Raw genomic sequence first — 14,448 nt, forward strand, 5'->3', positions numbered from 1 at the left:
TATTTATTACCCCCAGATTCTTCAAGGATGGGCCAAGATTTGGCAGTAACTGAATTCCTCTACCAAGGACCAGGTTAGCTATCTGGAAGCCCCATTTCTACGCTACATTCTTTCCCTAGTTCCTTTAGTCCTTGCCTCCTCTTGCCCCTTCAGACTCAGCAGAAGTAAGAGTTTCCTGTTATTGCTATCCTGGGTCTTCCCCATCTCCCACCATTGCTCTGCCTACAACTTTTCTAATAGTCCCTTCAATTACCTCTCTTAAAGTGTACCCTCTCTTTTCTGCTGGGATCCTGACTGACATGCTACTGTAGCTTCAGTACCTAGCATTTTGGCAAATAGTAGTGTATTAGTCAGGAATCTCTAGAGGGACAGAACTAATAGGATAGATGTATATATGAAGAGAAGTTTATTAAGGAGAATAAACTCACAAGATCACAAGGTGAAGTCCCACAATAGGCTGTCTGAAAGCTGAGGAGCAAGAAAGCCAGTTCAAGTCCCAAAACCTCAAAAGTAGGGAAGCCGACAAGGCAGCCTTCAGTCTGTGGCTGAGGGCCTGAGAGCCCTTGGCAAATCACTGATGTAAGTTCAAGAGTCCAAAAGCTGAAAAACTTGGAATCTGCTGTTGGAAGGCAGGAAGCATCCAGCATGGGAGGAAGATGAAGGCCAAAAGATTCAGCAAGTCTGCTCTTTCCAAATTCTTCCGCCTGCTTTATTCTAGTCATGCTAGCAGCTGATTAAATGGTGCCCAAGAAGATTGAGGGTGGGTCTGCCTCTCCCAGTCCACTGACTCAAATGTTAATCTCCTATTGCTTGAACCCAGGAAGCGGAGGTTACAGTGAGCCTAGGTCGCACCACTGCACTCCAGACTGAGTGACAAAGCGAGACTCCGTCTCCGGAAAAAAAAAACAAAAAAAATGTTAATCTCTTTTGGCAACACCCTCACAGACACACCCAGGAACACTACTTTGCATCCTTCAATCCAATTAAATTGACACTCACTATTAACATCACAAGTAGTTACTCAATAAGTATTTGGGGGGAAAATGGATTGACGGATAGGCAATTAATTTTCCTTTAGCTCTGAGGTGATTCTGCTCCCTCTACTCTCTCTTCCTAGCTCCTTCCTTTCCTCTATTCCTTTCTCAAACTTTTGACCCTTCAGTCTTTGGTTATTGACATTGCTCTGAAATTGTCCCCTGCAACTGAGAACTGATAGGATAGTCACCCATCACCTCTCAGACAAAAGCAGGAATTTGACACCTGGAACATCCCAAAACCTGATGCCCCAAACCAGTGTTTGGATTCTTCCTAAAATGTCAGTGGAAAATGTGACACAAGTGGTTGTTGAGATGGGAGACATCAGTGCGTGGAAGTCAGCAGACGGATACAGGAGTAGTATACCCCATCTAGCATAAATGGACACAACAGAGAATAAAACGAGCTTGGGAAGGGAAATTCCGGATTCACACTCACCATGCCAGAGAGCTTCTCATTCGGCATTTAACATGCTGACACACTGAGATGAAAGGTTGTCTCATTTTCTGGACCCATTATGAAATGATAAAGGAGAGAGGCCAGCTACTTGGGGGTCCTTCTCTAGCTAAGGCCACACATGCTGATTGAGGGCATCTGGACAGTGAAAGGTGATTGCATTTAGTACACATGACGTCCAAGGTCGGGAACTGGAAATGATCAGCAATATAACAGGTAGGAACATGTGTTAGCTGGAACTTCTGACCCTCATAAGAGAGAGACAAGAGACCAATAGTTTTACTGATAGAAAAGTTGATCTCGATTTCTTTTTTTTTTTTTCATTTTATTATTATTTTTTAGACGAGATCTTGCTCTGTTGCCTGGGCTGAAATGCAGTGGTGCCATCATAGCTCACTGCAGACTCAAACTCCTGGCCTCGGGTGATCCTCCCATTTGAGCCTCCCAAGTGGCTGTGACTATGGATATGCCACTATGCCTGGCTAATTTTTATTTATGAATCTATTTTGTAGAGACAGGGTCTCACTCCGTAGCCCACGCTGGGATGCAGTGGCACAGTTGTAACTCACTACGGTCTCAAACTCCTGGGCTCAAGCAATCCCCCTACCTCAACCTTCTGAGTAGCTGGGACTATAGGCAAGTGCCACCATGCCCAGGACTCGGCATTTCTTTTTATCTTGATTTTTTTTTCAACATTCTTTTTTTACAGGAGCATTTTCTGTGGCTTTTAGAAGAAAATATATGTGAATCTCTATGCCTTCATATCTTTTTGTTTCTGTTGCGTTTGACATAAGTATTTGCTGAAAGTCAGGGGCATTCCAGGCCTCCCTGGAGATGAAGGGTGAGAGGACAGGTCTACCTTTGGCCTGTCTGCCATCTGTAGCAGGTATATACTGGGAAAAGCAGTAAGCTGAGAGTGAATTGGGCCTGGGTAGCAATTCTGGTTCTGCCACTGTTCACTAGCTGTGTGACCTTCACCTCTTTGCGTCTCAATTTCCACATGACTACAGGGGGATAATCCCTACAGCATAGCTTTGTTGGGAGGATTAAATCAGGCAACACGTGCCCAGTACCTAGAATAGTCCCTGGGCCTTAGTAGGCCCTCAGTAAGCAGTGGTTATAAGGATCGCTGGCCGCAAGGCCTCCCTGCATTGGTTGACCACAAAGAACGTGGTGATGGTGCATGATAAAATGAATTGTTTTTGTTTTCCCTGTCCTGACAAAAGAAGTCCCCTGGCTCTTGCTGGGTATGAAGCAGCCAAAGCAGAATGAGTACTAAGAGCCCCCTTTGTCCCGAGTGAGGCCTCATTTGTCGGACACAAATGCTGCTCTGGCAGTCCTGGATGCCTGGGCCACTGTTACAAATCTGTTTGGGATGGAGTAGCACCAGTCCACCACTGCGATGGGTCCAAGCTCCCAGGCTGCCTGAGTGCAGCTGTGAATTCATTCAGAGTGGCCCTGCACTCGGGGCTCTTGTAACCTCGGGCTTTAAATTCGGAGAATCAGCAATTCATTTCCATGACCTTGCTCCTCTCTGGATGGAGATTTCCCAGGGGCCCCGGCCTGCCAGTGGGTAGGATGACTTCCGAAGAGACTTCCTAGGTTCCAGGAGCCAGCGTTATTGGAGTTGGAAGGGCTAGGACCTGGCAGTCTTCTTGGCAGATGCTCTTCAGAGCCCGAGCATCCCACACATTGGCTGCGGAGAAGCCACTGCTACGGCTTTGTACGTTGTTAAGAAGGAAATGCAGGGTCGGGAAAGGGCGGTTAACCAAATTTAATGGAGAAATTTATTATGAAGAATTATTTCTTTATTATGCTCATTCTGCTCAGACAGACTGCAGGCTTGAAGAAAAGCACAACTGGGAAGCTAATTTCTGGGGCAGAGCCTCAAGCCTGTTAGCATACACCCAGGCCCTTGTGTATGAACCAGGGCCACTCTGTCTGGGAGTGCCTCGCAGGCACACCCATTCTGCTCAGGCAGTCTGGGCTTCCACTCTTCTACTTGGGGAGGGGAGAATGATCAACAAGAACAGAGCAATGGGTCTATAGAACTTTACTGCAAGTGAACATATGAGCTGTCTTTTTAAATAATCATTTTTATTTGTGGTAAAATACATATAAAACTTACCATCTTAACTATTTTCATGAGTACGGTTTAATAGTATTTAGTACACACACGTTGTTGTGCAACCAATCTCCAGAACTCTTCATTTTGCAAAACTGAAACTCTGCACCCATTAAACAATAATCTCCCCAGCTCCCTCTGCCCTCAGATCCTGGCAACCACCATTCTTCTTTCTGTCTCTATGAGTCTGACTATTCCAAGTACCTCAGATAGGTGGAATCATATGGTATTTATCCTTTGGTGACCAGGTTATTTCACTTAGTACAATGTCCTCAAGGTTCATCCATGTTATAGCATGTGTCAGAATTTCCTTCCTTTTTTAAGGCTGAATAACATGATAAGCTGTCTTTTAAAGTTGCAATTCAATTAGGGATCCTTTGAATATGACAGGGAGCAGGATTGGCCCTTCAGGGATAGAGGTTTTCATGAAGTCCACAGAGATTGACTCCTTTCATGGGTTTCCATAGCCCATATTTCAATGACCCCCTTCACATGCTGCCAGTCATTCAGTGGAATTTTATCACTGACTATGTTGACCGCCCTGGGCCATGCCTGCCCTTTGTCCCAACTTCTGGGGAAGACCAGGCCTTGCATCCAGGGGAGAGAGAGGCCCAGTCTCAACACAGCTCTGACATTTATAGTGGTGACATCCTGGGTAAGTCACTTCACCATTGTGAATACGGTGCCTCTGAAGTAAAATGGAGATGACATTACGAACTCTGTCTAGGTTGGGTGGAGATTAAATGAAAGAATATATATTAAAGCACCAGGCATGGTACCTGGTAAGTTCTCAGCAAATGGATGTTAAATCTTAGTACAAAGCAAATTAAAGATGAGATTTCTATTTTGACCAAGCATAGAATCCAGACAGAGTAGTGGCTCTCCAACATTTTTTGAGTCAGGGGCTCCTCTGAGAGTCACTTACATGCCTACATAATGTGACACTAAATTTCTGGGAATTCTTGAATCTCATGATGTCCATCCATGACTTTGGGCACAAGATCAAGGACCTGGGATCGAGATAGCAGAGGATAAAACATTCCCAGAAAATGTAGATCAGGCCGGGTATGCTAGCTCACCCCTGTAATCCCAGCACTTTGGGAGGCAAAAGCAGGAGAATTGCTTGAGCTCAGGAGTTTGAGACCAGCCTGAGCAACACAGTGAGACCCCATCTCTACAATAAATAAATAAATAAATAAATAAATAAATAAATAAACAAACAAACAAATAAAATAGCCAGGTGTGGTGGCATGCACCTGTAGGTCCCAGCTACTCAGGAGGCTGAGGTGGGAGGATCACTTGAGCCCGGAGGTTGAGGCCACAGTCAGCCAAGATCATGCCACTGCCCTCCAGCCTGGGTGAAAATAAAAAAAAAGAAGAAAATGTAGATCATGTTTTATATAGAGTGTAAAAAGTAAGGAACAGAGACCTGCAAGTGCTAAAGAGACACTAATAGGGAACGCTAAAGCAGTCAGGTGGATCCAGCCAGGAATACTTCCTCGTGGATATTCAGAAATTTCTCAAGGACTCAGTGTTTACTTTTCATTCTCCTGTGAGTGGTTCACCAGTCTTAAGAAGTCTCCCTCATTTCCACTCTGGGAAAGCACTTGCTCTCGTGCAAGCTACACAATGGAAGCATTTACTTGTGTTTGTCTTGTGCTTCGGCTGATTCGACTGCGGTGGACCTTCGTGCATTCTTCCTCGTGCCGTGTGCTCCGGAGACCCTGTCTGCTGCTGAGTCTCTTCCAGGCCCCCACAGATGCAGCCTTTCCAACGAGATTGTGAGGTAAAGTTGCTCGGGGAATTGTTTTGAACTTTCAGATATGCCACTGTTCCATGAGGTGGAACCTGTTCTCGACTGTTTTTGTTTTGTTTTTTGTTTTGATATAAGTTCTAGCTCTGTCACCCAGGCTGGAGTGCAGGCGTGACCTCAGCTCACTGCAACCTCTCCCTCCTGGGCTCAAGCCGTCCTCCCACCTCAGCCTCCTGAGTAGCTGGGACTACAGACGCACACCACCACACCAGGCTAGTTTTTGTATTTTTAGTAGAGATGGGGTCTCGCCATGGTGACCAGGTTGGTCTCGAACTCCTGACCTCAGGTGATCCACCCACCTTGGCCTTCCAAAGTGCTGGGATTATAGGTGTAAGTCACCACACCCAGCCTGTTCTCCACTGGTTTAAAGACACTCCATATTTGTCTGTAGGGAAGCTTAGCACAGCATGGGCAAACATAGCCCCGTGTTTCAAGGGAAATTTTGTTCTAAGGGCTCAGATGTCTTAGCCCTATAATTCAACTGCCATCTTCCCCATCGTAGTTATCTCTTTCAAATGCACAACTGCAGTAAATGATGTGGGGAAGCTTCCAGGCCTCCTGCCTCCCTGCCACACCCTGGCACATTCTCCAGCTAGTCCGGGCCATGGGCATCGCCAAAGCAGTTCTGCAAGTGCTAGTTGTCACCTCAAGCTGTCTTTCCCTGGCATCACGCCAACTGTTGTTACAGACACCATTTCCACACCCTCCCCTCTGTGGCCTGGTATGAGCATTTTACTAAATTTCAGTATTCCTTGTCACTGCTGCTGCAAGTGTAGCATGAAAGACTTGTATGGTAACAAAAAGCCTCTTGTCTAAGCAGGTAGGGGGAAAAACATATAGGAAGCCTGATCTTCTAATTGCCCAGGAACTGGCAGGTGACCTTGCTCACCAATTATAGAGCCTTTGATTTAAGTCAAATAGCAAATCTATTAAACCTGATACCTTTGAATGGTTTGAGTAGCTATGCTGTTATAAACTACTTTAAAATGGCAGTAATCTGAAGAATCCAGAGGATGATAAGAAACGTGTCTACTCACAGGGCCAGAACAAATCACAGAACTGGCCCAAAGTATGCTAAGCCTTCCAAACCCAGAACCAAACCCAGATAGCATCGACTGGAAGGATTTTTACTCTTTTTTCCTCCAATAATCTTAATTCCAGCGAAGCCAAGTCTTCTCAGTGACAAGAAAAATAAGTCAGGGTGTATTTTTTTGTTTGCTTTTGTTTTTAAAATAGCACTTTTCTCCTAATTACAAAATCCATTTATGCTTCATGGGGAAAACTTGGAAAACAAAAACACAACAGATTCAAGGTTACTTAAGATCTTGCCAAGACTACTTTAGGCATTCTAATATATGTCTCTTTTATATTTAAATAGATTTTTTTTTTACAAAAATTACATGTTTATACATAAAACCTTTTGGTTTACTGATGTATGTATTTTACTTAGCAATATGTTATAAATATTTTCCATACCAATTGATATTTTCTTTAATATGTTGCCTAGCAGCTACATACAGTTCTGTCATTTGGACGTATTATAATCCTTTATTTATTAAGTCATAAGTAAGGCTTTGATGGACATCTTTGAATGAAAATCTTTAACTTCATCTCTGATTACTCTTAGGATAACCTCCTAGACATTTACTTTCTGTTATTAATACATGCACATGTTTTTAATCAGCAGTCTTCAAGTTCATCCTTTGATTCTACTTACTTAGGAGTTATTTCACTACCAAACAATAACATGAATATAGATGCCAAAAAAAAAGGAATAAAAATGCCTCCAGTAGACCCAGAAACATGTTAAAGATTGCAGTTGTTCATTAAGGAAAGCTTTAAGGTCAGGCCAGAGATGAGCTATTTCCTGAAACATCAAATAGAGAAAATGAGCGGATGTCAACAGAGAAATTCAAGAGAAGTTACTATAACACAATTTCAAGTTAAATTTCTTAACACTTCCAGAAACAAGTGTCATTGAGGAAAGTAATACAGTTAGAAAAGACACGGGCACACTGTCAAAAACAATGTATTGCTTGCAGTGATAATAAATAAACTTCCAACATTTGTAGATTAGTATGTCAAAGATAAAATGGTTGGTGGTATGAGTCACATGTATTTTATTTTCTAACTGTGTTATGGCTACATACATTTAAAGAGTGAGATAGCTTTACAAGGTTTATTATGAAAAATAACAGTGGTCCCACCCAGTTGCTCTCATTTTCTCCTTATCAGAGGCAACCATTTTTCACATCTTTTTAGCCATTATCTTGACATTTGCCTCCATAATCCTAAATAGTTTATTTATATACTTGTTTTTACCCAATACTTTTCTGGCTTTTTGTTAAATCAATTGAGAGTACTTTTTAATTTTTTTTTTTTTTTTTTTTTTGAGACAGGGTCTCCCTCTGTTGCCTAGGCTGGAAGGCAGTGGAGCCATCTCGGCTCACTGCAGCCTCAACCTACCAGGCTCAAGTGATCCTCCCATTTAGCCTCCCAAATAGCTGGGACTACAGGCATGCATCACCATGCCTGGCTAATTTCTTTTATTTGTTTCTTTATTTATTTTTTTTGTAGACATAGGGTCTCACCAGCTTGCCCAGGCTAGTCTTGAACTCCTGGGTTCAAGCGATCCTCCCTCTTCAGCCTCCCCAAATGCTGGGATTACAGGTGTGAGCCACTGTGCACCCTGCCACTTCTTAATATTTCTTAGATGAAATCATCACACTTCGACTTTCCACTGTGAAAGATGAGAATTTAACTCTATTTCCACCACCATCAACACACATATACATCTTCTCAATGTAGTTATCTATCAATCTATCTGCATGTGTATATGTATGTTGTATAATCTTGGTTAGATCAGTAACCAGTGATTACATTATTATAATAATATTCTCTGATTACTTTTCTGTACAATTCTGTTTTTCCTGGAGTTAATAATGATAGTTTTCTTTGTTGGTTTAGCTTTGTAATGGCAAATACGTATTTGCCATTGAGTCAACTTCAACCTTTCCACCTAGTCAAGAATTATTTAAAGACACTCAGCTGTCTAAATCAAGACATTCTGATGCATTAACTATTCTGCGATTTTTGCCTAGAAGTCATCTCTCCTAGAAATGCTGATGGCTCCAACCTGATCTGGTACACAGATCAGACTGCCAGGTACACAGCTGCCTCACCCTTGTCCTGAGGGGGTCTTTCATGCGAGACCTCCTGTTTTCTAAAACTCATGTCTTCCTTTTTCTTGATCAATTCTCCCAAGAGATTTTCAAGAAAAAGTGCTTGGGAATTAAACATTTTAAGATCAAGAAAATGTTTTTGTGCCACCCTCTCACTTGATTAATATTTGATTGAAAATAGAATACTAATCTAAAAATAACTTCAATAGCCTCATAATTTTAGGTGGAATTGATCCATTACTGTGTAGATTTCAGAACTGTTGAGAAACACAAAGCCCTTCAGATTTCCAGTCCTTTGTAAGTAGCTTGGTTTTCCTCCCTGGAAGCCCATAGGATCTTCTTTTGGTTTTAAGTGGTCTGAAAGCTCATGATGCGGTACCTTAATGTGGTGTTATTTTCCCCGGTTGTTCTGGATGTTTCATTCTGTAAAATCTTCTGATTGAGTGGTTATTTTCATTCCTTCTGTTTTTGCCGTCTTATCTTTTCTCTTTTCCCTCACTTCTGTTTTTATTTTTGTTCCACTTTGAGATAAGATAACTTTATCTTCCAAAACCTCTTGTTGGTTTTCCATTTCAGCTGCAGTGCTTTTAATTTCTAAAAGCCCTCTTTTATCCCCTTGATATTTTTTATAGCATAACAGCATCTTGTTCGTGTTTCATGGATGCTTTCTCTGAGAATTTAATTATATTTTTAAGTATTTTTTCTTAAATGGTCTCTGTTTCTCCAATTTGTTTTTTGCTATTTGTTTTGGTTTCCATCTTTATTTTTAGAGGTTCACCTCAAATGCCTAGTGACCCCTGATACTCTGCTCATATTTAAGAGCAAAGCCTTAAAATTCTGATTGGAAGCTGTCAACACACAGATGGGGCTTATTGAATGTGAGCTTCGGTGTAAAGTGACCAGGTTGGGCCATTCCCTTAGGGAACCTCTGACATTAGTATCTTTAGGTCTTTCCTCTTGAATTGGGCAAATTCCCCAGAGAAGAACCATCTGGTCTCTTGCCTGGAGGGTAGAGACCCGGCTGTCAATATTATGGGAAGAAGCCTGGGGGTCAATGCCCCTGTTTTTATGGTATCCTTATTGTTAACTGTGCCTAGTGTTCCCCAGGACAGAGACCCCCTCCTCTTAGTACTCAGTCCAGAAAATAACACTTATCTCCTGCTGGGAGTGGTGAAGAGCAGCCCCTGGTCTACATAGAGCAGGCAAAGCTATCTAGAGATCTAACTGCCTGTTGACTAGACTTTTCATCAAGAGTCGTGTTTCTAGTCTCACCTTTAAACCCATTTCCATAGATACTTGTGTCGTGGATGCCTGAGCCTTTGGGTATCTTTGTAAAATTGCTGGGCGTTTTTTTTGTTTTGTTTTTTTGTTTTTTTCCGACTATTGGCTAGGATTCTGCCTCCTAGGTCAGCCAAATTGATCAACACTCATCCATCTGCTTACTGGTTTCCAAAATTTGTTGCTGTTATCTTTTTATTCCTATTGGAATTATATCCTGTAAAAAACAACGTCATTTAATTGGGGTTTCAAAGGAAGAAACTCCTGCATGAACTCCTGGAAGCTTTTAAGGAAGAGAAACCAAACTTTTCAGGAAGAGAAACCAAACAGTAAAACTACTACCACAAAAGTTCAAAGGGCGATATGCTGAGGGGAGGGTGAGAGTACAAGGAAAATGTCCCAAGCTTAGCTCTTTCTCCTAAAGCATGCAAGCGGAATGCAACCCAACCCAGAGAAAGAGGGAGCTAGCTCCTCACAACAGTAAGAAAACCCGAGATTGGGAGGAGACCACAGCTTTATAACGATTGGTGATTTTATCTGCCCCAACTCATGTAGACCTACATTTGAATGTAGGTGATTTTCTGTACCAAAGCCTTGATAGGTGTGCATTTGACAGGTGTACCTTTGAATGTAGGTGAATTCCTGTACCAATGACCCTGGTGATGTTATCACTCTCATTCTTCAAATGAAGCAAAAGGCCCAAGAAGGCAAAGTAACATATTCATGATTACAGCGATCATCAGTGACAGGGTCAAGATATACACTCTTGTCTTTCTGATACTAAACTTATGTCCCTTGGCCATACTGATCATGTGGCACTCACAGGCCATATTGTTAATATTACACTTGAGAGTGACCAGCCGTCTATCTGTACTGTCCCCACCTTCTCCCCTGCCTCACTCACACTAACACTTGGAGCCGTGTGCCCCGTAGTTCTTCTTCTTCTTGCAGGACTGTTTGCCTTCTCTCCTCTGTTGGGAGGCTCATTTGTTTCCTTTAACTTCTTGGTTTCCAATTAGTCAAGATCCACATTGCTGACAGATGGTCAGGGTGTGGTTCTTAGTGATGTTTATGGATAATGTAACTTCATCCAAATAATGTCTTGGGGGTTACTCAGAGAAATTTAGCAGATTAGCTAAAGGAAAGAAAGAAGTTTGATGTTATCTTTGCCAGATATAATGGATTAATAGCTAAGGACAAGTGATGATTTCTTTTGTGTATTACTTATAACATAGAAAATGAGTTTTTATTTCTAAATGATTAGTTTCTGGTCCATGCTTGGATGAGCCAGAAATATAGCTTTGTTGGCACTCTGGTTTTATCCATTTTTCTTCAATTATTCCTTGAGGTTTTTTTTTTTTTTTTGAGACAGAGTCTTGCTCTGTCACTCAGGCTGGAGTGCAGTGGCGCAATCTCGGCTCACTGCAACCCCCGCCTCCCAGATTCAAGCAATTCTCCTGCCTCAGCCTCCTGAGTAGCTGGGATTACAAGCGTGCGCCACCATGCCTGGCTAATTTCTGTATTTTTAGTAGAGACGGTGTTTCACCATGTTGGTCAGGCTGGTCTCAGACTCCTGACCTTGTGATCCACCCGCCTCGGCCTCCCAAAGTGCTGGGATTACAGGCGTGAGCCACCGCGCCCGGCCTCCTTGAGGTTTTGTATGTTGCTACTCCTTCTCCTTGCTCTGCTAACAACTCTTTCCAGAATTAACGCTTTCGGATATGAGTATTGTGGAGGATGCGGAAAGCGCGGCCTGGTATAAGATCACTGAACCAATGCTGAGTGTCACCAATAAATCTTTGCACCGTCCCTAGGTACCACTGGGTACCACACCAGGCCTAGGGTGACAAAAAAAGGAGAAGATAAATGTGGGGGAAAAGATAAAGGACATAAAAGAAGGGAGGGCAAGAAAAAAGGGAGGGAAGGGGAAATAGAAGAAGGGGTGCTCCTGGGTGAGGGCGGCTAATCTGGCAACGAGACCCCCAGTCTCTGGCTCCACACCTGTGTCCCCCCCACCCCGGGGCCTGGGGATTGCACCACAGGTCCAAAGGGCAAGAGTTCTTCACCTTTCATTTTGGCCATAGTCTGGCTTCCTGTTATTGTCTCATTTTTTTTTAACCCATCCTATTTTCCTTTTCACTTCAAATCTCAGTAATTGCAGCAGCTTCTGAGCATGACTCAGCCCTCAGATGTGATCGGTACAGCCCACAGAAAGTTTCACAATGCATTGGAATGCCTGCAGATAGACCTGCACGTCTGGAGGCATTGGAATGCCTGCAGACAGACCCGCATGTCTCGAGGCCTCAGACTCCCTACTTCTTGTTACATCCCTCACTTCCCGGCTTGAGCTGCCTACTTGGCCTTTTAACGCATTTGCGTATGTGACACCTGGCTTCCACCCTGTGAGCCCTAATCCGCATGTGACCTCCTAAGTATTATTTTATGTGTCTGTGTTCGTCATCCACCACCACATCCTGAAGTTACTGAAGGCAGGCACTGTCAGTAAAGGTCTCCCACTGCCGCTTGGCTTTACCACAGCTGTAACAGGAACCACAGATATCACCATAGCTGCCATTTAGTGAGCTCCTCACGTGTGGCAGGGTCTGTTCCAAACACTTTACATGCGATAACTCATTCGATCCTAAAATACAAAGAGGTTTAGATGAGGAAACTGAGGCACAGAGTAGTTAGCTTGGCCAAATTTAACACAGGGAAAGCCCAGGACTCCAAACCCTTTCAACTTTACAGACTGTGTGCCCAATCACCACACCCAAAGCCAATTGCCACCATTGACAGTGGACAGCCACTGAGTTATTTACATTGGAGAAGTCATGGGGAAGTCTGGGAGTTGAGGTGTCTGGATTCCAGTTCCTAGTCTCTCCATTTCCTTAATTTCTTTCCTCTCTATGTGAGGGGGCATATTAAGCAAACAAATTATGATGTACCCCAGCTTTTCTGTCTTTAAAATGGGAAGAACAGACCACCTGTATCCATCTACTGCCCAGAGAAGCCCCGTTTGTTGATGATGCATCTCTTCACCAACAGCCCGTCAGGGCTGCAACTCTTCTGAAGGAAGGTTGAGGGAAACCGTGAACAAAATCAGAGAACAGCTTTCAGAGCAGAGCAATAGCTTACTTTATGAAAGCTTGGGACACGTTCCTTTTTTTTTTTTCTTCTATAATGTCTTTGAGCATTGCAGGAATGCAGCACACCAGGTGTTAGCTATTTTCTTAGAGTCCAGAAGTTTGCAGTACAAAAGCATTTGGAATTGCTTTTGAATGCCAGGTATTTAAAGTTGCCAACCTAAGACTTATTAATAAAGCTCTCCACTGCTTATAAGTGAATGTGATTAACAAAGCCTACTTAATCAGTTCATATAATCTGATTAGCTGGAATAAAACAGGCATCTAGCTCCCCTGTATTTTGCTGAACTTGCACTGCACTAAGGGATGTCTATGCTGCAAACCAATTTTTTAAATTTGTGTGTGAGAGGTACGAGCCATGCCCAACACCTTCCCAGGGTGCCATTGGCTTTTTGACTCATCCATACTCATCAGCAATCTCTCCAGGGGCCCTGTCTGATCTATCCAACTCCTGCTGGCAGGAAAGCTCCAGTTCCTCTGCCTGCCACGTTCTGAAGTCACAAAACTGTGCAGCCTCCTCTGGGCCCCCTGAGATCATGATGTGGGGAGGGGGTAGTGGAGCTGAAAATAGCCTCTGTTTGAGTTACAGGGACAGAGAATCAGGGGCAGCCACCCAGGGTCACCATCCGGTGCCACCCCCTGAGGGTCACCATCTGGGATCCATCACTTGAGGCCACTACCCGTAGCCACCATCTAATGCCACCTCCTGGGGCCACTACCCAGGACCCTCCCCTGGGGCCATCGCCTGGAGCCTTGTGAGTCAGAGCAGGTCAGGGTGCCTGTTCCTGCCTCTCCAGAGCTTGAGGTCTGTGGATCACCGTTTCCCATTCCTCTCTAGCAGTTTCCTGGGTTGTTTAAGCAAACAGCTGCTCCCTCATTGTGTCAATCGCAAATCTGGGCTATCACTGGAAGGAAAAATGGAAAAAATCAAGCAAAAAGGCCTCATTAACATCATTTAAAAACTCCTCAAATTAAATGCCTGGATCTGCTCTTCCAGTTGTATTTACCATAATCCCATATTTTTTTCTCCATGTCACAAGCAGCCCTGAACACGGCTTTCTGATTTCCACACCCCTTTGCCTCAGCTCCTCTAAACTCAGAATGTCCTCTTCCCCATGCTCCGGGCTGAGCGAGGTGAGTGGAGAGGGGGCTATCTGAGCCACTCCTAACCAGCCCCCTCTCCTTTGAGTCCTCTTCAAAATTCAGGCCAAATATTACCTTTCTGGCTCATTCTTTGACAAATTAGTCTACAGGAATTTTTGTCCCTAAACTCTGATACTATTTCAGCCCATGAGTTACTTATTTAACATGCAGTGAGCTCAGGTTGTTTATAATCCATCTTCAGTGAGCTCAGGTTGTTTATAATCCATCTTATATCTGAGGAAACAGATAAAGAAAGCATGGGTCCTTGTCCCA

The sequence above is a fragment of the Macaca thibetana genome, chromosome 17, assembly GCF_024542745.1.
Source record: "Macaca thibetana thibetana isolate TM-01 chromosome 17, ASM2454274v1, whole genome shotgun sequence".
Classification (NCBI taxonomy): Eukaryota; Metazoa; Chordata; class Mammalia; order Primates; family Cercopithecidae; genus Macaca; species Macaca thibetana.